General features: G+C 43.4%; 1 protein-coding gene across 5 annotated transcripts in view; it reads left to right on the top strand.

Annotated features, from left to right (window-relative positions):
* The window catches only part of LOC126267309 (kalirin), a 2,010,890-nt gene that overhangs the window by 105,346 nt on the left and 1,879,898 nt on the right, over window positions 1-25,646 (top strand). For all 5 annotated transcript variants that reach the window (XM_049972405.1, XM_049972404.1, XM_049972401.1 and 2 more), the window contains exon 2: window positions 881-927. The gene's annotated coding sequence lies outside the window, so the exon portion shown is untranslated. The remainder of the gene's footprint in view (window positions 1-880; window positions 928-25,646) is intronic.

The raw sequence follows: 25,646 nt of genomic DNA, 5'->3' as shown, positions 1-25,646 counted from the left end.
TTCGAGCATTGCGGAGGATGGCTGAAAAAATCGCATGAAATCAGCAGAACAAATCAGACGTAAGTTCGAAATTGCAGCCAGCAGTCCAGCTAGCACAACGAATGTGCCTAGGGAGTTAAGAAGGATGGAGTACAATGGCCGAGCACCTCGTAATAAGCCTCACATTTCTTACTAAGTACTAAGCGCTGCATGAGGTTGTGTGAAGACCGATGTCACTGAACTTTGGATGACTGGAAACTAGCGGATTTGGAATGATGAACCGCGCTGTACCCTGTGGCAGCCTGATGGGAGGGTTTGCGTTTGTCGCTTGCTTGGAGAATGGTACTTGCCATCATTTGTAGTGCCAATAGTCAAATATGGAATAGTTAGTGTTGCTGTTTGGGGATGGTCCCCTTAAGAAAAGAACAAAAAAAAAAAAAAAAAACCTCTAAGCGCGGACGGATATGAATACATTTTACAGCATTGTCTACTGGATACAGTACAGGATCAGTCTGGAGACGATAGGTTGTTTGTATCAGCATGACAGTGCTCTCTGTAGTTAAGCAGCGTCTATGAAGCACTGTTTCCTCAGTTCAGAAGGTGTTTATAATTTGCTGTATCGACAACAGTTCGATCACGCCACACATTATATTTAAACTTACTGTACATACCCGTTATGGTAAATGGACCTTTACAAAGGATAGCGAAACTTTCATTCAATATTTGGTGATTTCCCGATATTTATCAGTTCCAACAGCTGGTGGATAGTTATATGCAGCTTACATGGCCACGACGTTGCTGTGCCTGCATTTTTAGAAATTTAGATCAAATTAAGTATGACACCAATAGTATTATTAAAGGTAAGTCTGTTGTGGACTAACAGTTGATGTTGGTGTTTCAGGTGGTGGAAATGGTGATGCTGCTCTGTCGGGATTATCAGGTGTCGCAGTAAGTGCAGTTTTTCTTGTTGTAGTTGTGATGATTTTGGTACTGGAGTTGGAGGGGAGGGAGTGGAATTACTCGATTAGTAATGGTGGCAAAGCAACTGAAAAACACTAAGACAAAAGAAACGACGCGCCACGAATGAATTATTCCAATAGACAGAAATCATTAGATGTGATGTACATCTAGATGTAAACAAATTATTACAGTTTCAAAAAAAATGTATGGTTTACTGAAGAGAAAGAGCTTCATAAATTGAGCAAGTCCATAATGCGGTGGTTCACTTTTTGGCCTAATGCAAGCAGTTATTTAGCTTGGTACTCATGACAGAGTTGCTGGGTGTCCTCCTGAGGGACGTAGTGCCAAACTTTGTCGAATTGGCGCGTTACATCGTCAGAGTTCCTAGCTGGTTCGAGAGCTGTGCCCACAATGCTCCAAACGTTCTCAATTGGGGAGAGATGCGGCGACCATGCTGGCCAAGTTGGGGGTTCGGCACGTACGAAGACAAGCAGTAGAAACTCGCTGTGTGCGGGCGGGCATTATCTTGCTGAAATGTAAGCCTAGGATGGCTTGCCTTGTAGAAGGAAACAAATTGTGCTGCAAAGGTGCTGCGAATGACAACCAAAGGCGTCGTACTACGAAAAGAAATGACATCCCTGAGCATCACTCTTGGTTGTCGGGCCGTATGGCGGGCGACATTCACTTTGGTATCCCATCATTGGCCAGGGCCCCCCCACACATTTCTTCGCCGGTCATCGCGGCTTAGTTCGAAGCGGGTCTCATCCCTGAAGACAATTCCACTCCACTCAGTAAGATTTCAAGCGAAGACGTATCTCGAGACTCCCCGAACTGCAGTGGCATACCAACCTGACTGTCACCCTCCATACGGCCCGACAACAAGGAGTGGTAGCCTGGTGTGCCGTTTTCTTTTCTTAGCAGGACGCCTTTGGTCGTCATCCGCGGGACCTTTACAACACAGCGGTACGTCGACGACATCTTCGCCCCATTTTGTTGCCCTTCGTGGCAAGCCATCCTGGGCTAACATTTCAGCGAGATAGTGCCCGCCCGCACTCTGCGAGACTTTCTGTTGCTTGTCTTCGTGTATACCAAACAGTGTTTTGGTTAGCAAGGTCGCCGGATCTCTACCCCGTTGGGATCGTTTGGAGAATTATGGGCAGGGTCATCGAACCACCCAGGGATTTTGATGATCTAGCGCGCTAAGTGGACAGAATTTGGCACCACATCCCACAGGACATTCAACAACTCTGTCAGTCAGTGCCAAGCCGAAGAACTGCTTCCTAAGGCCCAGAGACGACTTGCTCAATCTGTGAAGCTCTTTCTCTAGAATAACTATCTATTTTTTCTGAAATTGTAATAATTTGTTTTACTCTCATGTACATCACAGCTACTGATTTCCGTCGAACTAGGATAACTTCTCCGCTGTGAGCTTTTTTTTTTTTTTTTTTTTTTTTTAATTCTTGCAGTATATAAATGTGTGTAAGTCCTCTTTGCGCAAAGATCTGCGTACCTCTCCCACTTCGCATAGTTACAGAAGCAGCGGGACGTAAGGTCGTGTAACGTTGATATCACTGTCATTAAAGGTGTAACACAAAATGTTATCCATTTGTACAGTTTTTTAACAACAGTATGCAACTGAGCAACGGAAAAGAAGAGAACAGTAAAGAAGACACCTGAGCAACATTAAAACAAAAGAATATGTCGAAATAATGAATGTTAAAAACTATTATATACGCAAAACTGATATAAAATAGTGTAAGAAATTGAGAAAGACAAGAGAAAGACAATATACCACCTCAGTACTGATCAGCCGTTGGTATGATTCTGAAACACAGAATCTCTTTCTCTCTAATTGGCCTATTGTACTATTTACAACTCTACAGTTATAACATTTCAGCCTGTTTAGGTAAATCGTACAGTGTAGGCTTTCACGGCTGGACTTCCTAACATCCATTTTACGGTTATTAGGCCGAGGTCCAAGATATGTTTCTGAAGTCAACGATTCGTCAGCTTCTGCAGGCAACATTCTCATGACTATAAATACGCAGTTGGTTAATTTTGAAACAACCTTCTTTAACTAGGCGAAACCACCGAATTCTTTATTGGTTACCCTGCAAAGTCGAGTCCGGATGTCATCCTATTGCTACCAAAGATAGTGGAGTCGCTACGCCGTGTGCTGTGGAGCTTGCCTAGCGGAGTAATTGGAACTGTAAGCTCTATGTAGCGATCGGATGACGCCACAACCGGACCGTTGCGCTGTTCCAATAAATAGTTCGGCTCTTTCGGCTAACTGAACAAGTTAACGTTTGGAAATTAACTAGTAACTACGTCTTTTATATAGTCTCTAAGGATGTCTCTCGCAGACGGAGACGGGTCATTCTGCATAGAGACATGCCTTGCGCCATAGCCACATGTCCATAAAGCCGTTTTCACCAAGGATATTTAGGCAAACCTTCAGCAACAGTTGTGTAATCTATAGTATCCACACAGCTTCTTGCGATCTATTATTTTATCTACGATGTAACTATCACCGGTAGACTAGTAGCGTCGAGGTGACAAGTGTAAACAGCATTCTCATCGCAGTGTTCGTATTGAAGCATCGCTTTGATCCAAGTTTAGTAGCGTAGTAGCGATAATCTCTGGTTGAGTATTCTTCTTACGTACGCAGTATGGCTACCGGAAGTTGTTGTTGTTGTGGTCTTCAGTCCTGAGACTGGTTTGGTGCAGCTCTCCATGCCATACAGTAAAGCTGCATGCCCTCGGGAAAAATTACGGCCGTAGTTTCCCCTTGCTTTCAGCCGTTCGCAGTACCAGCACAGCAAGGCCGTTTTGGTTACTGTTACAAGGCCAGATCAGTCAATCATCTGGACTGTTGCCCCTGCAACTACTGAAAAGGCTGCTGCCCTTCTTCAGGAACCACACGTTTGTCTGGCCTCTCAACAGATACCCCTCCGTTGTTGTGTGTGTGAAATACCTGCCAGGCCTGCAGTTTCGCGCCAAAAAGACAATAACCATCACTCTTCAGTTAGTTTTGGACGAGCTTTAGAGTAAAGTGACAGTTGAATTAAAAAATTTTGTAACACTGAACTCCTACAACATTTTCAAGGGAGAGCGAATATTACTGGCCACTCGTATTGGTGGTCCGGCGGCAGCTTGATCGAGTGACATATTTGTGTGTTCGGAAGTTGTTTTGGCTGTTCAGTTGATGAATTATGCTGTCAGCAAATTCATTTAAAAATACTCCCGCTAAAAAATTCCAAGCTGTGGCAAGCAGGCAAGGTGATACTCCCCGTCTTTTCGATGTTCGAGGTCCAATACTCATCAGATTCCTCGAACACGGAAAATCCATTAACAGCGACGTGTACTGTGAGACACTCCGCAGCCTACGCAAGTCCATCAAGAGGAAACGGCTTATGGTACTCACTGAGGGAGTGATTTTGTTCCACGATAACGCCCGTCCACACGTCTCCAGCATCACTCAAAGTGGAATGGGGAGCGGCTTGAGCATTTGTCCTAGGGACCGAACATGTCGCACTGCGACTTCCGTGTGTTTGGTCCGCCAAAATAAATAAATAAACAAAAAAAAAATCTCAAAGGACTTCAACTCGGACGACGAACTAAAGGACACAGCTACTGGAATTCTGGGAACAGGGAATCTTGCGGCTCAGTGAAATGGGGGAATTATTGTGCTGTGACCTCTAAGTGATTACTTTAGGATAAAGACTTCAATTATATTTACAGTGTTGTTTCCTTCCCTTTACTTTTGAACACTCGTCATATTATTTGTCAGAATTTAAGTAATGGTTTTAATAATCCAGATAAAAGCGGATGAGCTTCGTAAAAAAAATGTAAATTTTTTCCGTCTGATAAAATTTGAAATAAAGCTGAAAACGTTAAAGTTGCACCGTCGTTTCTTTTTTCATAAGCGGCAACATTAATGTTTATTAAGTTACAGATAGCATCAGCCAGACCTTGTAACACAATACAACATAATGTTTCTAGTTTTTGAACATATAGCGAGAACAGTCTAGACAAATAACTCGTAAACAATTCTTACGCGAATGGAGAAATTCCGGATATTGTAGCAGTTGTTCACAACTTTTCTGAACCCATCGACGTTTGCTATTTTCAGTTTCCACAGTTTCACAATTGTCCATGAAACTTTAGTTCCAACTTCAACAAAAAAAGAGAGGTCAAAGTTTCTCAATGACTGACCAGTAGATATTTGTAAATAAAATCGGAATTCGATAAAGCATGTGCTTTTATTCCCATGTATTTTATATCCATAGTTATACTGTGTGTTTTTTTTTCAGAATAAAGTGTTGTTAATCGCACAGTGTTTTTCTTTTCAGGAAGTGCAGTATGCAATAAATATAAAAGTTTGTGTGGTTAATTAACGCTTACATTAGCTTCCATTCAAAATTCAAAACAAATACGCCGCTCAGGACTTAACTCCAGGCTGTTACCTAAGCTCCGCCTTGAAAGCCTGATAGAAGGGTAGAGCCACGCTTTGCTTTGGTTGCTGCTCTCTTCATTGCTCTTAATGTTTATTGCAAGTCCAACATAAACGCACTCTAAGATAGGATAGATACTGCTCGGCAAAGCGAACCCCAGAACCGGCCGTAGCAGCAACTAACGGGCTATTCGTAGCCACGCCCAAGTTTAAAGTAGTGCCGGCTGTTACCTCAAAATGTGAAAAAGACCATGACGAGCAGCTGCAACGGCTTGCTGTTAATGTCACTTAATAATGATATTGATGATGAGACGGAAAAAAGTACTTACCTGACGTAGTACACAATGAAAATGTTGAAGTTCAATTGATAGTGTGAATATTACGTAATGGATAAAATGCCGAACGGAGAAGAAGCAAAATACACACAGTAAATATTCTATTGACGTTATGGATAACGTGTTGTTACGCCACAATTTGTGCAATAATACAAACAATGGAAAGAAGTAAAACTTTTGCGAAAACTTAACACCATTTTTTATTTTATATTTTCACGTCTAGTTCCGTAGGACCAAACTGAGGAACAAATCGCCATGATCATCGAACGACTCAGTTCACGAAATTAACAGAAAAGTTAATAATGAATAAAATGGAATTTACTTGAATTTACAAGCTGCTAAATATATATGAGCATAATCAACAATATAACACATGAATCTGCTTAAATTTTTCTCAGGTATTTCCCGAGAGTATAGAAGAAGTGAGCCATGAGGAAATTCTTCGGTTTGGACTTGGAAACTCCTGGACCACCGATGAGAGTTTTTAAAATCTAGTGGCAGTTTATTGAAAATGAATGCAGCAGAATATTGTACGCCTTCCTGCACAAGGAGGTGCAACCCAAATACCGACTGGATTTCTGACCAGTGTTAACAGAGTGAAAGCTGCAAATTCGTGAGAAGAAGCTCATCCCACAAAAGTAGACTCAAAGCTAGTAAAGAAACTCTGAGAAAGTTGTTCTATCCATGGAATTTTGCTTTTAAACGTGCCAAAATAAACGAGTCATTATCTGCGAACGAAGATACGTAGTTTCAATTAAGGCGTACCACTTTAGATCGCAAAAAAAAAAAATAAAAAAACAAACAGAATAATTTAAATGGCCAGTAGGTTATTGAGACGACTCGTGGATTCATACGTACTAGACATCACATTGTGATTAAATCTTGTCACAGAGACAGTGTGCAGCGAGTGCTGTGAAATAAAAAGTGCTGGTCAGTGTATAATTGTACTGCCTAATGCATTGGCGTATTGATGTGTACCGTTTGGTTCAGCGGTTCAGTGGTAAAGTGCCAGCGTATCGCTCCAAATGTCTCGGGTTCGATTGGCGGTCAGTGACAGGATTTGTATCAGTTGCCACTTCTTTAATCTTTGGCAATGTTTATTAATGTGAAAAATGCCGAATTGCACAGAAGTTCGGAATCCACGTTAAACTGTAGGTATCCCTGTAACTGACTGGGTAGCTTAGTTCAAAGGTCGGAGGAAGGCAACGGCATACCACCTGCAAGAGGACAGTGCCTAGTAAAGCACTTTGGTGGTCAGCCCAATGTTCGGATTGATGATAGCTTTAATCGCGCTGGTACTATCTCCCCTCACTGATTTTCGAACGTGAACGCGGTGATGCTGCTACCCTGGCCACCTTTTCAATTCGCTTTGCCGAGTATTACAGAGTGGACAAAATGAAGCTTGGCTGGAAAATATTTCATACACCTTTAGGTAGGCAATCCGATTTACATCAGCCTTATCTGGGGCACATGATTTGAATTGCGTATCTTAACGGAGTATGAACTATTACTGGACCAATTTTACCGAGTCGTTGCATATATTTATCGCGTTTTTGCGTAAGTTTAATACAGACTGCAGATACACATAACAGAGGCTTTAGTCATCAACAATATATTCTCCTCTTATTCACTATTTACAACAGTCTGCCAACGCTGGGGTAACTTCTCGAATCCGCGATTGTAGAAATCACTTGGTTTTGAGGCGAAGAACTCGTCGAGCCATATTCTGAGCGCCTTTCCATCCGGGAAGGAAGTTTCTTAAAGGTTGTTCGATAGAGAGAGGAAAAGGTGGAAATCTGAGGGCACAAGATCAGGCGAATAATGTGGATGCAGAATGACTTTCCAAGCCAACTCTTATAGTGTTTTTTGTCAGTCCATCAGAATGTGAGCGGGCGTTATCGTGGAACAGTGTTACTTCACGCGATTTTCCCCGTCGTCGCTTTTGGATTGAGTCCGCAAGGCGTCTCAGTTGTTGACAAGAAATGACAGCAGTAATGGTTATACCGGCTCCACCAGATGTAAAACATTATCTTGTGTGGATGCAGAGTTACTGCGTTGTTTGACCTCAAGCATTCCTTTCTTTTCCTTACGTTAGCGTAAAGACACCATTTCTCGTCACCAGTGACGATACAGTATAGGAACTGTCGGTGTTGTTCACGCTCCAATTGATGACGAAACAGAACTGGACATAGGGCCACCTGCAGATTTTTGTGATTGTCGCTTAGAGCATGCAGTGCCCATACACCCGATTTTTGAAGCTTCCCCATTGCATACTAATGTCGCACGATGGCCGAAAGGACTATGGTTTAGAGCATGCAGTACCCATACGCCCGATTTTTGAAGCTCCCCCGTTGCATACTAATGTCGCACAATGGCGGAATGATCACAGTTAATCACATTTGCCAGTTCTCGAGTACACTGATGTGGATCATTGTCGATTAATGCTTTTAAACGTGCTTCATCAAAATGTGAAGAGCCACTAACGTTAAAACAGTCCTCCTCAAAACGAGAAAAGCATTCTCTTGCCCCGCGCGGGGTAGCCGCGCAGTCTAAGGGCGCCTTGTCACGGTTTTTTCGCCTGCCCCCCCCCCCCCCCCCCGTCGCAGGTTCGATCCTCCCTCGGGCATGGGTGTGTGTGTTGTCCTTAGCGTAAGTTAGTTTAAGTTAGTTTACTTAGTGTGTAAGCCTAGGGTCCGATGAACTCAACAGTTTGGTGCAGTAGAACCTTACCGCAACTTTACAAAAAAATAAATCCATTGTCTTGCCGTGCTCTGTCCAGTATCATTATCCACATAAATGGCGCAAATTTTTTTGGCTGTCTCTGCAGTTGTCACTCTGCTATTAAACTCAAGCAGTAGATTTTAAATTCTTCTGAACCTGCAGCGTTATATATGTCTTGTAAGGAGATTACGTGTACATTAAGCCAAAACGCTGCTTTGTGTAGCAGTTGTTGTTATTGTGACTTTATTTTCATTACTTATAGGCCTATTTCGGCTCAAAGGCCATTTTCAAGCACTCTGCAATATATAGTTCGGTATTTAGATCATATATCTGTGAGTTTTCGTAATAAATAGTTATTTTGTACATTTGTCGTAAGACTTACTTCCCTATTACGTCGTTGACGCTCTTGCTGTAAGATATCTTACTTGGTGCATTTTTAAGCAAAGCAAAGGTGAGATTATAAATTACTCGCTAAGTAATGTCTCAGCAGTGAAATTTTTCTTTGTTGGCCAGTATCGTTAAGATCGTGTTAACTTTTTGTAAGTTTGACATCTTCGAGTTATGTCAGCGACGTTTGATGCTTACAGATTTGCTTTTATAAATCTATGGAGTTGTGTGATAGTAAAATCTTTGCAGCTGTATATTGGTGTTCGTTTTATGAAATTATCCGCGGTCAGTAATTTTAATAAAATTATCAAAATAGTTTTTATATTGTAAATCGGTTTGTTCGTTTAGAATTTTTTCTGTATATTTGCGGGTGTGTATATAGATTTCTATCTCTTCCAGAAAGTTCAATATTGGGCCTTTTGGTGTTATGTGGAGAATTTGCATTGAATTTTCAATCTGGTCTACGTTGTGATTTTCAGTTTTTATATGGTTAAATAATGTAGATGGGTTTGTGTCACTGTTCCTGATATGTTCTCGGTATCTAATTTGGAAATTTGTGCCTGTTTGGCCTACATAGAATTTTCCGCAGTCATTACAATTAATTTTGTATACGCCAGGGTATGAATGCACTGGTAGTTTCGTATTTCCGGAGTTAATTTGTGTCTTTAGGTTGTGTGCAGTGCGATATGCAAATCTGTGATCGTCTTTAGTAAAGCGTTAAGTTTTCTGGGTATATTGCCTACATATGTTTGTGTTATGTATGTTATTTTTTGTTTCGTTGGTATCTCTGTACTTCATTTTATATCGCTATGAATCTTATTGTGAAACGGTTTGTTGTGTTTATAGTAGATTTTGTTGACTATATGGGGCAAACAGGCAGAAATTTCCAAATTAGGCCTGTAGCCAATGAAAATAAAGTCACAATAATAACAACTGCTACACAAAGCAGCGTTTTGGCTTAATGTGCACATAATGTTCTTTCAAGCAGTAGATTATGTCGGAAATGTTCCGTTTTCTCCACTTGGCGCGACAGTCTGTAAACTCAAATACAAATAGCAGCAGTGAACGACAAATAAAAGCAACAATCGATAAACAAACCCATAACAACCGGAATACCAACGTTCAAAACAAAAACGCTGCGAACTTATGCACCAACGTAATATAATGTGCAGCCTATACTGACGCTACGTCTTATCTTAGAAGAAAGATTAAGGAAAGGCAAACCTACGTTTCTAGCATTTGTAGACTTAGAGAAAGCTTTTGACAATGTTGACTGGAATACTCTCTTTCAAATTCTGAAGGTGGCAGGGGTAAAATACAGGGAGCGAAAGGCTATTTACAATTTGTACAGAAACCAGATGGCAGTTATAAGAGTGGAGGGACATGAAAGGGAAGCAGTGGTTGGGAAGGGAGTGAGACAGGGTTGTAGTCTATCCCCGATGTTATTCAATCTATATATTGAGCAAGTAGTGAAGGAAACAAAAGAAAAATTCGGAGTAGATATTAAAATCCATGGTGAAGAAATAAAAACTTTGAGGTTCGTCGATGACATTGTAAAACTGTCAGAGACAGCAAAGAACTTGGAAGAGCAGTTGAACGAAATGGACAGTGTCTTGAAAGGAGGATATAAGATGAAGTCCAACAAAAGCAAAACAAGGGTAATGGAATGTAGTCGAATTAAGTCGGGTGAATTAGATTAGTAAGTGAGACACTTAAAGTAGTAAAGGAGTTTTGCTATTTGAGGAGCAAAATGACTGATGGTGGTCGAAGTAGAGAGGATATAAAATGTAGACTGGCAATGGCAAGGAAAGCGTTTCTGAAGAAGAGAAATTTGTTCGCATCGAGTATAGATTTAAGTGTCAGGAAGTCGTTTCTGAAAGTATTTGTATGGAGTGTAGCCATGTATGGAAGTGAAACATGGACGATAAATAGTTTGGACAAGAAGAGAATAGAAGTTTTCTAAATGTGGTGCTACAGAAGAATGCTGAAGATTAGATGGGTAGATCACATAACTAATGACGAGGTATTGAACGGAATTGGGGAGAAGAGGAGTTTGTGGCACAACTTGACTAGAAGATGGGATCGGTTGGTAGGACATGTTGTGAGGCATCAAGGGATCACCAGTTTGGTACTGGAGGGCAGCGTGGAGGGTAAAAATCGTAGAGGGAGACCAAGAGATGAATACACTAAGCAGATTCAGAAGGATGTAGGTTGCAGTAGATACTGGGAGATGAAGAAGCTTGCACAGGATAGAGTAGCATCAAACCAGTCTCAGGACTGAATACCACAACAACAACAACAACAACATACTTTCGATATCTGTGTTATCCAAATGACTGTCATCTTGCGGACACTGCGTCTGACGCAGGTGAAGTTCCCTGGCTGGTCCTCCTCGGAAGGAGAGAGTCATCTTGAGAGAGAGTGAGACGGACACGGGCAGAGCCGCCTGCGCCTCGCGTGCCAGCTAGGCGTTGGCTGGGCCCCACCTGCGCGTGTGGGCCGCGGCCACAAGGTCGCCGTGGCACGCCCCGCCCACCCAGAGGCGCGCGGCCGCTGCCGCCTCTGTACCATCCAAGCCTGCTGCCCGCCCCGGGCTCCTGCCTTCGTAGCGTTGACGGAACGGAACGTCAAAACCTCCCACATTCTGAGTCCCTCAGTGCCCTCCACAGCCTCTGTGCGATGCCCACGCACAGACCTGTCGTACAACGGATCCAGAGATACCTTCTTAACTCGCTCGCTGACGACGGCATTGTGTCGTTTGTAAAGGTTCATGGACATGTCCGTGTGTCAGGAGCTGACACCGCAGCTCTACTATCCAAGCCTTTTAGCACTTCTATCATCTAGGACGATCTTAACGTTGCTATACTCAGATACATGATGTCACTCTGGCATGAACACTGCGTGGGAACAAGCTAATGGAAATTAAAGCTGAACGTCTGCTGGAGCCGTATTCGTCCGACTAGTTGGACGGCGGTGTAAGGTCGCACACGGACGACTAATCCCAAACAGGCAACGCCACTGGCACACGACTCACTACTAAGTTGCAATACAGAGCCGGCTGTTAGACGGATGACAGGGAAATGGGAGTGGTAAGACGTAGTCGCTCAAAGCGAGCGCCCATTGTTGCTTGTGTCATGGCGAGTTTCGTGCTTAATTATCAAGCACGGGCGTAGAGAAGCTTGTTAGTCTTGTGAAAGAAACAGGTGACTGTGGGATACGCTAAGCACGAGGTATTACCACCAAGACTACAGAGAAAACAGTGGTTTAAAGTTTCAGAGCAGAAGAGTTGGAAATTATAATTAAGAAAGAAATATAATACTGTGCGATCAGATTTGTTGACTACGTGGTACATTTTTACTAAAAACTAGTACAGCCATACGTTATGTACAGTGTCATTCAATAACGGCGTCGGTTCTAGGCTCCATAGTGTGCAGCCGAGCGACCGCTACGGTCGCAGGTTCGAATCCTGCCTCGGGCATGGATGTGCGTTATGTCCTTAGGTTAGTTAGGTTTAATTAGTTCTAAGTTCTAGGCGACTGATGACCTTAGAAGTTAAGGCGCATAGTGCTCAGAGCCATTTGAACCAATAACGGCGCGTAAAAAACTCTAGTAACTGTATTTGAAAACAAAATTAAGAACACCACCTTCTACTGTACGACCACCCTGTGTAACTAGTATTCTGTCAAGTACTCAAATCGCTTTGACTCGTGCATTTCCTCTGTGCAGAAGAGTTATAAATTTATCTGGATTGCAAAAGGTGCACTGACACCACTGTTCTCGGCGATAGAAGCGCATCTTTTTGTCGATTGTGTAATTAGCTTCTGGTCCTCCTCATCCCTCTTTGCCAGTTACGGTGTTATACACTGAAGAGGCAAAAAAACTGCTACACCTACCTAATACCGTGTCGGGGCGCTGCGAGCATGCAGAAATGCCGCAACACGACGTGACGTCTACTCGATTACTGTCTCTAGTAGTGCTGGAGGGAATTGACACCACGAATCTTGCAGCGCTGTGCATAAATACGTTAGACGGGGTGGAGATCTCTTCTGAATAGCACGTTGCAAGGCATCCCAGGTATGCACACTAATGTTCATGTCTGGGGAGTTTGGTAGCCAGCGTGTTTAAAGGCAGAGGAGCGTTCCTGGAGCTACAGTGTAGCAATTCTGGCCGTATGGGGTATCGCACTGTCCTGCTGTAATTGCCCATGTCCATCGGAATGCACAATAGAAGCAGATGATCGGAAAGGATACTTTCATACGTGTCACCCGTCAGAGTCGTATGTAGACGCGTCAGGGGTCACATATCACTCCAACTGCAAGCTCTCTACTCCATTACCGAGACCCCACCGGCTTGAACAGTCCCCTATTGACATGCAGGGTCCATGGACTCGTGAGGTTGCTTCCATACCCTACACGTCCATCCTCTCGATGCAATTTGAAACGAGACTCGTCCCACCAGACAACATGTTTCCAGTCATCAACAGTCCGCTGTCGGTGTTGACGGCCCCAGGCGATGCGTTAAGCTTTGTGTCGTGCAGTGATTAAGGGTATAAGAATGAGCCTTCGGCTCCGAAAGCCCATATCGATGACGATTTGTTGAATGGTTCGCGCGCTGACACCTGTTGATGGCCCACCACTGAAATCTGCAGCAATTTGCGGAAGGGTTGTACTTCTGTCACGTTGAACGATTCTCTTCAGTTGTCGTTGTTCCCGTTCATGCAGGATCTTTTTCCGGCTGCAGCGATGTCGGGGATTTGATGTTCTACCGGATTTGTGATATTCACGGTACACTCGTGAAACCTCTGAGGTGCTGTGTCCCATCGCTCGTGCGCCAACTGTAACATCATGTTGAAACTCACTTAAATCTTGATAACCTGCCATTATAGCAGCAGTAACTGATCTAACAACTGCGCCAGACACTTGTCTTGTATAGGGGTTGCCCACTGCAGCGCCTTATTCTGCCTGTTTACATATGTCTATATTTGAATACGCAAGCATATACCAGTTTCTTTGGCACTTCCCCGGTGTGTAATGAGTATATACAGTAAATTTCACTACACTGTCAACATAGTCAGACTTTTCGATTTGAATTGTTATTTGCAGCAGTGTCATTATTCTAAACGTAGATTCTACCCCTGTCTATGTGGTCGTACCACCTTAAACCGGTTGCGAACCGATACTCACAGATATTTGAAGGTATATGGCTGACGCCGGTGACTGTGCAATGTACTGAAACGATGGAATTTCTTTCCGTTTATTTAGGGTATTCTGTTGTATTGGCTTCTGTTGAGGGTAGCTGCCACGCTCGGCATGAGGCGCTCTTCATCTGCAAATGTTCTTGCATTAACAATTTCCTAACAATATTACGTCCGTGTATACGGACCCCTTGTCTCATCCGGACAGTCAAAGGTAAAACGAGTGAGAGGACAGAAACGAGAAGTTGCTTGTAATGTGCGTTATACAATGCAGAGCCGTGAAAGAAACTGCTAGAAGTTGTGTTACGGAATGTGTTACACGTCTGTAGTCGTCAGTACCAACTTAGTCACATGTTACTTTTCGGCGAAATGACGGATACAATGGGTGTTTTTCCATGGTCCGCCTGTCTGCCTCCCGTGACTGAAAGTATAAGCTACACCTAAGAGCAGGGATAGATTGCTTGTACCGTGTGTGAACTTTTACATTTTGTTGTTTACACCATCTGCAGGAACAAATGTGGATGGAGCGAGTGTGTTTGGGAAAGGAAACGCCGGTATTTACTTCTTCCGCTGACTTCACATACCGGAGTGGCGAGAAATAACCGTGTTAGTCGTTGTTACGAGGGATAACTTGTTCTTATATGAGGGCTTCCAAGCGGCTTGTGGTCGATCTTTATATAGGCATGTGGCGGGGCAGCCTTCGTAGTACTGGGATGACTAATACCTCACGGTCTAGCCACCTTCAACAGCAATGAAACTCCCCATCCTCATATTAAATCATTCGCTGCATGTGTTTTTCATACGCTCCGACGTGTTTCTCAAGGCTTACAAACTGGAGACATATGTTTGTATTTAAACCTACACTCAACGAGCCGCCTTGCAGCTTACGGCGGAGTATTCCCTATACCGCTGTCACGTGTAACTGTTAAGTGACGCGCTATTGAAATTTTTTTAAAACATCTCACTTCCGCAGAACGTAAAGCGGTAATATTTCTAAGACTATTAATCAACTTTTGCATATATACATGTTTATGCAGGCTGCTCTCGTGACTATCTGTGGAATTTGTAAATTAGAAAACAAAGAGTTAACAAGTAGCTAAGTTTTAGTAATAATAAATGGCTATCTCTCTCGGAGACTTTGCCCCATCATCTGGGAAAATGTTTCGTGTGTGGTTCAATAGCATTGTTTTCAGGAAAGGAACTACATTGAAAATTCAGTTTTATATTTTCCTTCAAACCTCAGCATTAGAACTGTATGGTCCACACACTATTAGCAAAAACTCGTATCATTTTCTTTACAGTCAGTGCATGGAGTGTATTTTTTATTAAGACACGCAACGCAGATACGAAGAAATTGCAGAATTTACGACGTCGTCACCTTTCTGAGAGAAAAGCTATTTACGAGAAACCAAAATTGTCATCCGATGGTGGAGCCAACACTCTGAACGTGTAGTGAATTGTAGCATTAATATTTAATGGCGAGTTACGAAGTGTTAACGTATGTAGAATTCATCTTTCGTCGACGTCGGTACATAAGAGTTCTGCCATTGCTAAGTTTATCACTAACAACTGTCGTACATGCAGCTTTTTACGAAAAAATGGTTCAAATGGTTCTGAGCACTATGGGACTTAACATCTATGGTCATCAGTCCCCTAGAACTTAGAACTACTTAAACCTAACTAACCTAAGGACGTCACACAACACCCAGTCATCACAGCTTTTTACGGATTCCGCCTCCATACAAAGAGTTACAGAAACTGTTGCTGGTAAAACTTTCGGAGTATAAGGCCGTGGTCGACGAAACTCCTCTGTTCCAAACCTTTCGTCCAGAACTGCGCTGTACGTCTTCAGAGGCGTTGCTCCTCCGTTGAGTTTTGCCGACTGACGATCTTGTACCCAGAAAGGTTTACCAGTAACAATGTCTGTCGTGAAGGCCTTGATTCTCTCATCAGTTACAGAAGTGCCTTTTTGAGCAAAATTCTGTGTTATACTACTTGGCACTAGGAGACATGACCCCCCCCCCCCCCCCCCGCACACACACATTTGAAAATGGCATTATGATGTTTTTGTGGGTGGCGATTGCGGCCAGCCATGTTCGGAAGTATGTAGCACCGCGAGTTGTTATAGACTCGCGGTTAGTCTGCGGCTGCCTGAATGTCGCCATTGAAATTCCGCGGTCACCACTTGCCTTGACGGGTAGTAAATGAACGACAGTCAGCGAAGCTCGTGATCTCTCTTTGACGTTTTGCGTGTGGACCGGGCATATCAGTCACGGAAGCAGTTTTGCTGCTCAACTTCTTTTCGTCTTTTTACACATTGCACTGCAAGCTACGAAAGGCATAAGATATCAACAGGAAGGTTTAATTTATCACACAGAGTGGGAATTCATTATTCGGTTACATTCTAAGAAAAATCTACGATTATTAGATTCGTGTAAGACATCGAAAGTCATGTTCCTCTTACATCATTATTGTCGTTGTAGGTATTTCTTACTTTAGACTAAACTCTCATTTTCCGTGTATTATTATTTTATTTATTCAGTATACGGTTTATTGCTCCTATTGTGTGAAAATCTTGTTGAGCACGTATTCAGTATGAAGCTATCGCTTGAGCGTCAAAATTTCGGCCTGAAATAACTACCAGTGACGCGACGGAGTAGTTACCCATAGTGATATTGCGAAATGCAATTGTGTCGTTTCTAAGGACTTTCGATTACAACACCGTATGTGATATGTTTCGTCAGCCGCCAACTTCTAAATAAGAATCATTGTTTTGGTAAAGGACGGATCCAAGTGGGCAAGGATTGGGAAGGACCTTTTCGGAGGAACCATCCCGCCATTCACCTTAATCGATTAGGGAAACCACAGAAGACTTAGATTTGGGTGACCGGACGAAGATTTTAGTAACAGCACTCCTGCCGATTGCGGATCCAGCGGCTTAACCGCTACCTCACTTCGCTTGGTGTTTCTGATGATTCTCTGTACTATCATGAAGCACTTTAAAACCACCCGCTCATCTTCTTGCAGAAGGGTCAGTGTTTTTATGGGGGTGCTGTGGAATTAAAAATATTAAATTGAAGCATTTCCTCCCCGCAAAGGTTCGTAAGGCGCGGTCTGATATTTTTGCCGGCTTTTGCCTTGTGGAATTATCGGGTGTCTCGGCTTACGTCGTAAGTTCTCCTCGATATTTCGGCAGACAGGCTCATTGCCATGTTCAGGTCTTTCCTGATGAATGCTGCTCATCTGTTGTCAGCACACTGTGTATGTTGGCCGTTTCCCCTCCATTACGCCGCTCCTTTCGCTCTCTGTGCACCCGCAGCGGTGGGTGTGGCGGTTGGGCTGAGGTTGGCGGTGGTAGCGGCTGCGATGACGACGCCCGGTCACGACCTGTGTCCACCAGTGTCCGCGCTATCGCCATTGACTCAATAAGGGTTCCAGGCCTGACTCAGTTGAATGTCGCTATCTTTGTTAATTAGGCCGCCTTTGATCCTAATTTCTATGGCCTTTTGAATCGCGTAATCCCAGTATGGGGAAGATTGCCTGAGTATCTTGGTTTTGTTGTAATGTATACTAAGGTAGCTTTTTGTAGTATGGTCCGCTGATTTGTGGCCTATTATAATTCAGAGTGGCATCTCTTTACTGAACCTACTCAAGGTCGTAAGGAGGCGAATTACACATTTGACAGATTCGCTCCAAGATTATGCTGACTTGTCTGGAGGTACTGCCGACAAACGAGATCCGCCTTAGTGATTTACACTCCTGTTTTTTTCTTACTGCTGTTGTTCGTAGGGCACAATCGATGTAAGATCAACGCAGCCTTCCAACTGAATTGTAGCACCTGGAGAACATTCCGAAGAAATGGGTACAGCAGCAAGCAGGCGGACCGCAGAGAACTCTACAAACTCATTAAATATTCCGAGAATTCTCTGCTACGGTTTGTGTTCTGTTCGCCGCGTCTTTATGCAGTTCAATTTTGAGAACTAAACCTTGACCTTGTTTGGAGCCGACGTTGCCTAAGAGTTTAGCAGCAACTTTTTTTTTTACAGACAGATATTGCGTCTGGATAAATTTGAAGGGAGCATGGTAAGCATTGCTATTTAATGTCCTGGTGAAGTGAACACATTTCTTCACTTCTAGGACTAGAAGAATATCGGTCCAGTTTGTTCATTGTAAAACTGCAGTATCCTATACGAAAGAATGTAAGCTATAATCCCAATACTGCCCTTTTAGTTTGTGTGTTCCCTTGCTTTTTACCAAGCGGATACTGTGATGGTTCCTTACTCATGATGACGCTCATTTTGTTCCACACTTCTCGACAAACATAGTTAGTTCCCACGTTCCAAATGATCGTATTGTTGATGGTTGGAAGAATTACTTTATAAAACTGTACATACTCTGTGAAGTTTGTAATAGGAAGGAAGCAGAAGGAAATAGGTCTGGATTTAACGTCGTGTCGACGACGAAGCCGTTACACACGGAACTTAATCTGGGATAACAAAAGGATGAGGAAGGTAATCGACCATGCTCTTTAGACACTGGGCAGCCAAAACATTATGACCACCTACCTAATAGCCGGTATGTCTACATTTGGCACGGATAACAACGGCGACGCGTTCTGACATGGAAGCAGCGAGGTCTTGGTTGATCGCTAGAAGGAGTTGGCACCACATCTGCACACAAAAGTCACCTAATTGCCGTAAATTCCGGAGAAGGGAAGTTGAGCTCTGTCGCCACGTTCAATCACATTCCAGATGTGTTCGTTCGGGTTCAGAGCTGATGAGGTGGGGGGAGGGAGGGCAACACATCATTTGGAACTCGGCACTGTGTTTCTCAAACCACTCCATCACGCTCTGGCCTTGTGGCGTGGCGCGTTGTCTTGTTGAAAAATGCCACTGCCGCCGGCAAACTTGATCGTTATGAAGGTTTGTACCTAGTCTGCAACTGGTGTACGATACTTCTTGGCCGTCATGTTGTCTTGCACGAGCTCCACTGGACCTATGGATGCCCACGTGAATGTTCCCCAGAGCATAAATGAAGCCGCCGCCAGCTTGTCTCCGTCCCGCGGAAAAGTGTCAAGGAGCTGTTCTTCTGGAAGACAAAAAGATTCACGCCTTCCCATCGGTATGATGAAAAAGGTATCTGGATTCATCAGACCATTCGACAGACGCGCCAGCGTCCAGTGCCAATGGTCACATGCCCCCCATTTCAGTCGTAGTTGCCGATGTCATCGTGTCAACATAGGCATATGCATGGGTCATCGGTCGCGGTGACCCAACATTAGGAGAGCTCCGTGCACTGGGTGTTCAGACACACTTGTACTCCGTCCAGCATTAAAGTCTGATGTCAGTTCCGTCACAGTTCGCCTCCTGTCCTGTTTTACCAGTCTGCCCAGCCTACGACGTCCGATATCTGTAACGAGACACATTAAATGTATTCGTATTTGCGGATGTGGACAAAGCATCAGCTGTAGGGTGGAGTGACGACAACGGAACTTTGTGCTGGACCAGTGCTCGAACCCGGATTTCCCACTTATCGCGAGCAGTCGTCTTACCATTTTGCTGTCTGTGCACGGCTCAAAGTCATACACAAACTTCCGTATGTCGCCAACCATGCGTCTACAACCAGTAGTCGTTCATTCAGTATGTATATCCCCGTACAGGTAAGACATTTTACTTGAAAGTCGCTTGGCGGGTGTCGGCGGATACAAATGATATTGCAGTGCCTATATTATTCTGAATTACGATGCAAAAGTTCCTTTGGACATACACGCATGTCCAAGGGAACTTTGCATCGTAATTCAGAATAACACAGTCATTGCAGTATCGTCTGTAATGAGAGGTGGCCGCCCAACCCCACGATGTCTGGACATGGGTTCCTCTCGGTTTCTCCTCGTTCTGAAGACACTCACCATGGCACTACTCGAGCACACGACAAGTCGCGCAGTTTCCGAAATACTCGTGTCGTGCCTCCGCGCCAGCACAATCTGCCGTCGGTCAAATTCAGATATATCCCGCGCCTTCCTGATCCTACACACTGAAAGCACGCCAACTGACACTACGTGCACCATGCGTGTTTCTGACCAGCAGTTGTTCCTCGCCAGGTGACACTGCTGTCCCCTGAACGGGTTTATATCTATAGTAGCTCGCTTGTCATAATGTCCTGTCTGATCAGTGTAGATGAAGTAACCTGGTATTCCTCTTAATCAGTTTAGGTAGATGATAGTGTAAGGGGCAGTCAAATGAAGTCATAATGACTCTCCCGGAGCTGACGTGCCTGTTTCGACTACGCTGTCGGAGTTTCGCTGGGAAGTTCTTAAACATACTGCATACAGTCTCATTCTTCCCCCATGCAATTTCATAATTTCAGATTCCTGAAGAAAAAAATGGCTCTGAGCACTATGCGACTTATCTTCTGAAGTCATCAGTCGCCTAGAATGTAGAACTGATTAAACCTAACTAACCTAAGGACATCACACACATCCACGCCCGAGGCAGGATTCGAACCTGCGACCGTAGCGGTCGCTCGGCTCCAGACTGTAGCGCTTAGAATCGCACGGCCACTCCGGCCGGCTCCTGAAGAAAGACAATCGTGGCCGTCGCATTTCTCCGGACGAAGAGGTGTACGCATGGGTATAATCATGGTTCCGTAGGTTCAAATGGTTCAAATGGCTCTGAGCACTATGAGACTTAACATCTGAGTTCATCATTCCTCTATAACTTAGAACTAATTAAACCCAACTAACCTAAGGACATCACACACATCCATGCCCGATGCGGAATTCGAACCAGCGACCGTAGCGGTCGCGCGGTTCCAGACTGAAGCGCTTAGAACGGCTCGGCCACAGCGGCCTGCCGTACACTCGTGAAATAATGAACAGTTTACTCACTTTCTCCACTGTCTCGTTTTCATTTGACTGCCCATTATACAGCTTAAACCTGAGTTGGGCGGATAGGGATATGAAAAACGCTTCTCCGGAAAAAGTGAGTATGCTGAGTTATCCTCTGCGTTACCTCCCTCGATCTTCTTACGGAAGTGGTACCTGAAGCGTTATTATGTTACTGAGACAATTCATGTATCCATTGTTTTCGTAATTGTTTCTGGAGTAGCAACGAAGCAGTACCTTTGCGTAAGTTTTATAACAACCGTAACATTCGCAATGTGTCACACAATTGTGCGTACATCATTAGTCGACTAGTTACGGTATTAAACGATAACAGGTCTCTGGACACTGGATCGTTGTGTACGTGATTTCTAACATAACACAAGCGCTTGAGGACTTGGCTTACAGTACTGAACTTGTCATCCGCTGAAAGCCGCTCTCCTTGGCTTTCCTGAAACGGCCGGCCCACGTATACTGCGGACGTCACTGTCCGCCGTGCACCGCAACGCTGTTTTGAAGCCAATTACATCCCAGCGGTGATGGTAGGAAATGCGTTGTACGTGAACATTCTTCGTTGTGTGCGTTCTTGCTTTGTTTGTTGGCTGTTGTTCCCACCTCATTGCAGACCGGTATCATGGTGTGGCAAAGGTTATGGATTCGTTCATTGCTGTGTGTATTCCCTTCGCTGTGCTTCTTGCGAAGGTAATACTAATTAGTAGGTAACGCAAGGAAAATGTAAATCAGGGTTGCTGCAGTGGGATTTGAACTCCGCTTCCCTAGAACACGAGACCAGTGAGTCACGAATTGCGTCACACAGCTCAACATAAGAGTACCCCTGACAGCGAGGATGCTGGCGGTTTGTTGAGACAGAAAGCGCTCCACCTCTGAGGGATGTACGCTCTGTTCCAAGATATTATTACGTGCAAAACTCAGAATGACGTGGCTCGCAAGGAGAATACGGCACGTGTCCCAGAAACTTCGCGCAGTTGAAGAGAGGTCAAAAAGAGCGAACACGTCTTTCAGCTTATACACAGATATTGGACTGTTTCTGAGAAAACAACGGTGGAAGTTTTTGAGGTACTTTGTGAACATTTTAGCGAGTAAATAGTTCAGCCGAAGGGATGCACAGTGGCTAGCGTCACGGTCTCTCACTTTGTGTCCTGTATTCGACACCCGATTATTACTTTTTTTCATTTATCTACCCATGTCTACAAGATTGCAAAACAATTTTTTTTCCAAAGTATACTGAAATAACTTTGTCATTATTTGTCTACAAATTGTATGTCTGGTGAATGAATTTTAAAAAATGGAAAATTATTTGAAATTGTTTTCAGTAAAATTTCTGTAGTGTATCATAATTCATAATCAATTTCAAGTGCCAGTTTTCGAAAACGTGGTCCATTATGTGTGGTTTGCCGCGAAGTTATTGCCAACGCGCGAAATCTTCAGCAATCTCAACGACGTTTCTTTCACGAGTGAAACTCGAACGATGAAATGTAGGTGTGGCAAAGCTGCTTCCGCGCGAAGTTCGTGGTGTTCGGAACTTCCATGTTTCGAATGTTTCTACGAGCGGTATCATCCAAGCGAATGCACCAAATCTGCCTGAAGAGTATACGTAAGAAGAAAATGTTTCTGTTTCTATGTTCCGAATGATTCTACGATCGGCATTATTCAAGAGAACGTGCCAAATCTTCCCGAAGAAAAACATAAGAACACAATATAAGAATTAGGAATTGATATAAGAACGCAATATAAGAATATGGGAATTTAGAAACATTGTAATTCCTGGAAATGGCATATATATTTGTATGATATAATAAGACGCTTGTTGTGAAACCCAGTTCTAATTTTTCAAGTAACGTATCTCCTCTAAATTGGTAAGACACATTTGTATAGTGACCTTCTACGAACATAGGTAGATAAAAGAAAAAAAGAAAATATATGAAAGTAGTAATTGGTTTTCGAATGCGGACGTAAAAAGAGGGGCCACGACTCCAACAACTATGCTTAGGTGGTCGAGCGCTACATACAGCCTGTTACGGCACGTCGAAAACTTAGAAACGGTCGCGCTGCTACGGACAAGCTGAGACACGAGTTCGCTTATTTTGGATCCTCTTCACCTGAGCTAAGTTTATGGGAAATCGGGTTATGGCACTTGTCGTGTTCTTCTCGTCGGTAGTTAAGTGGCAGACTGCGGTACCTACCGTCGAGTGTTCGAAGACCAGTCAGTGCTACTATCTTTTATTTATCACCTGTCAGTTCTTTAGCAGTGTTTGTTGATATAACAAACGCCGAGTTGCCCTGTGGTTTAGAGTCCGCGTTAAACTGTGTGTCCCCCCCTTCCGCCCCCCCCCCCCCCGCCCTCCCCTCTCATAACTGGCTGGATAAGTCAATTCAATTCAGAGGTCGGAGGAACGCAACAGCATACCATCTCCGACAGTGCCATGGTGTAATTTTGAATCCGGAATGCACGTATTTATGCCCACTGTTCAAGACCAAACTATAGTTCAGTCTGTTGGAAAAATCCTCTGTTTTCTTTCGAAAAATAGTTATCTTGGAAGCCATTAATTGCTGCCAAAACATTTCTTCCAACACTGCTTAATACTCCTAGAATCTACAAGCACTCTGAAATCTGTATCTGGCGCCCAATGGAACAAGAAAACAAATACGCCATGCAAATTCGTATTGTCTACTAGTAATGTGTTAGGCGAGGCCAAACCATAGTGTTCATTTGATTAAAAGCACTCTCTGGTACCGAGGGTAAAGCTGATACACTCGCTAAGGGAGCTACTCACAAAAGGGTCGTTACTGAATACTTAACTCGCATTTACAGAATTTAACTGCTGTATTAGGGAGAGAGCAGTCCTTGAGTGGCAAAAAGAATGGAACCTCACATCTTGCTTCAAGGGGAAGCATTACGCAGATATCCTTTCTACAGGATCTCCATAGCCATGTTTGGCGTTATTTATTTGCCATGCCCCGTGTTTCTTGGATAAGATTTAACCGTGACCACTTTCCAACCCATCAACAGAGTTCGTTTTTAAATTTTTCCCCAACTTCGACTGTGACCGTAATTAGCGGGCAAATATTAACCACGTTATTTTTGCTTACAAGAAGTACAGTGCCACCATGGGCAAATGTATCAGTCGCCATGATAAATATATTGAAAATTATGTAATCCTTGTACATAAATCCATTATCCTGTTCACACTTGTTTTAATTCATAATGCCTCTTAATTTAGTTGGAATGTTACATTCGATGTTCGTTACTACTCGACACTGTCATATTGGTGGCATGTCAAGTAAAAATGCGGGTTGGCCGCCAGAATATACTGCAGTTAGAAAACAAATTCTTTACAAAAACCAATAAAATGCAAGAAAAATTGTGATTTAGCTTCCTAACCAACGTTCGTTGCTGCCTTTCAGAACAGTTTCGCCAGATACGTGAAGCCGACGCGCACAGTTGCCGGAAATGCAGTGTATGAGCAGCATTGCGACCAGCGACGTGGTTGGTGTGGCGTACACAAACGTTGACTACTGATTTATGTGCTCATTAGTTTATATTTACACGCTCGGATTAACACAGGAAGCTGATCTCGTATGATTTACAAACTACGTTTCTGCATTAATTAAAACACCGGTAATCGCAGAGTTCTCATTGCCGCTGTCCAAGTGTTTCGGCGTTGCTTTCGCTTTTCCCGGTCACTAACCATTTCGCTGCAACATGCCATAAATTCCCGGTCGCTAACAATTTCGCTGCAACATGCCACAAACTGACTCGTATAGAAGCTACTATTCATGAATTGGTAACGGAATCGTAGGAAAAAACTGTTAAAAACTTTGGTTCAGTTTGTATTTATTTCAGAATACAGTTTATGTCTGGAAACAGTAATTCGTCAAGGGTTTACAACGTAACCAACTCATTTTGAATGCCGCGCAGCATCTCACAGAAGTTTGTGCTTCTGTCGTTGTGTAAATTACAGCCTCTGCATAAGGCAATAGCAGCTGTAGTTTACCGCCGTTCACTTCTTTCACAAGTTTTCTTTCTCCCTGTTACAATTTTCTCTTGTGGAACCTAATGTCTCCCACATATTAGACGCAAAAGGTCATGGTTTCTGCACATGTGAATGGACCTGCTACCTTTCCTACACATGGGAACCGATCACATCCCCCGAAGTGATAGTCGGTATGACTTCTCGTGGATGAACAGTTTGTAAGCACACACTGCTCCTACCACACGTGTATTTTTTGTGCTGCACAAATAATTTTAAACTGTCTCCAAATATATGTTGCCTCAGTAGTGGATATCTTTGGAGGAATGTTCAAACCTACAGTAGAGTGTATTCATTTTGATTATTGCCTTTTCACAAAAAGTGCGAGCGCCACAGCCTGCTTGTGTCGTGTAGTGTCGTAGTCATTGTGTAGGAAGAAAAATGTTCATTGTGTGAATTTTAGAATTTTCGTAAAACTGGTTGGCAGATTTGAAGAGAGATGTGGAATGGAACCATTCAGCTGAAAAGTTGACTAAATGAACACTTGTCATTGGATAAATGCCATTGAAGCGGTAGGACCATTGATATTAAGAATTGACAACCCCAAGAACAACAGCAAAGGGACACATTAAACTTACTGCTTCAATATCTACGTATAAAATAATCAGTTCATTTTTTACATATTAAAATAATATGAATACACAGAGAATTCTTATTTCCCACGAAAAAAGTATTAAAAACTTAT

This window comes from Schistocerca gregaria, chromosome 4 (assembly GCF_023897955.1).
Source record: "Schistocerca gregaria isolate iqSchGreg1 chromosome 4, iqSchGreg1.2, whole genome shotgun sequence".
NCBI lineage: Eukaryota > Metazoa > Arthropoda > Insecta > Orthoptera > Acrididae > Schistocerca > Schistocerca gregaria.
The sequence above is the reverse complement of the archived record's forward strand: the minus strand, read 5'-3'. Positions and strand labels throughout refer to the sequence as shown.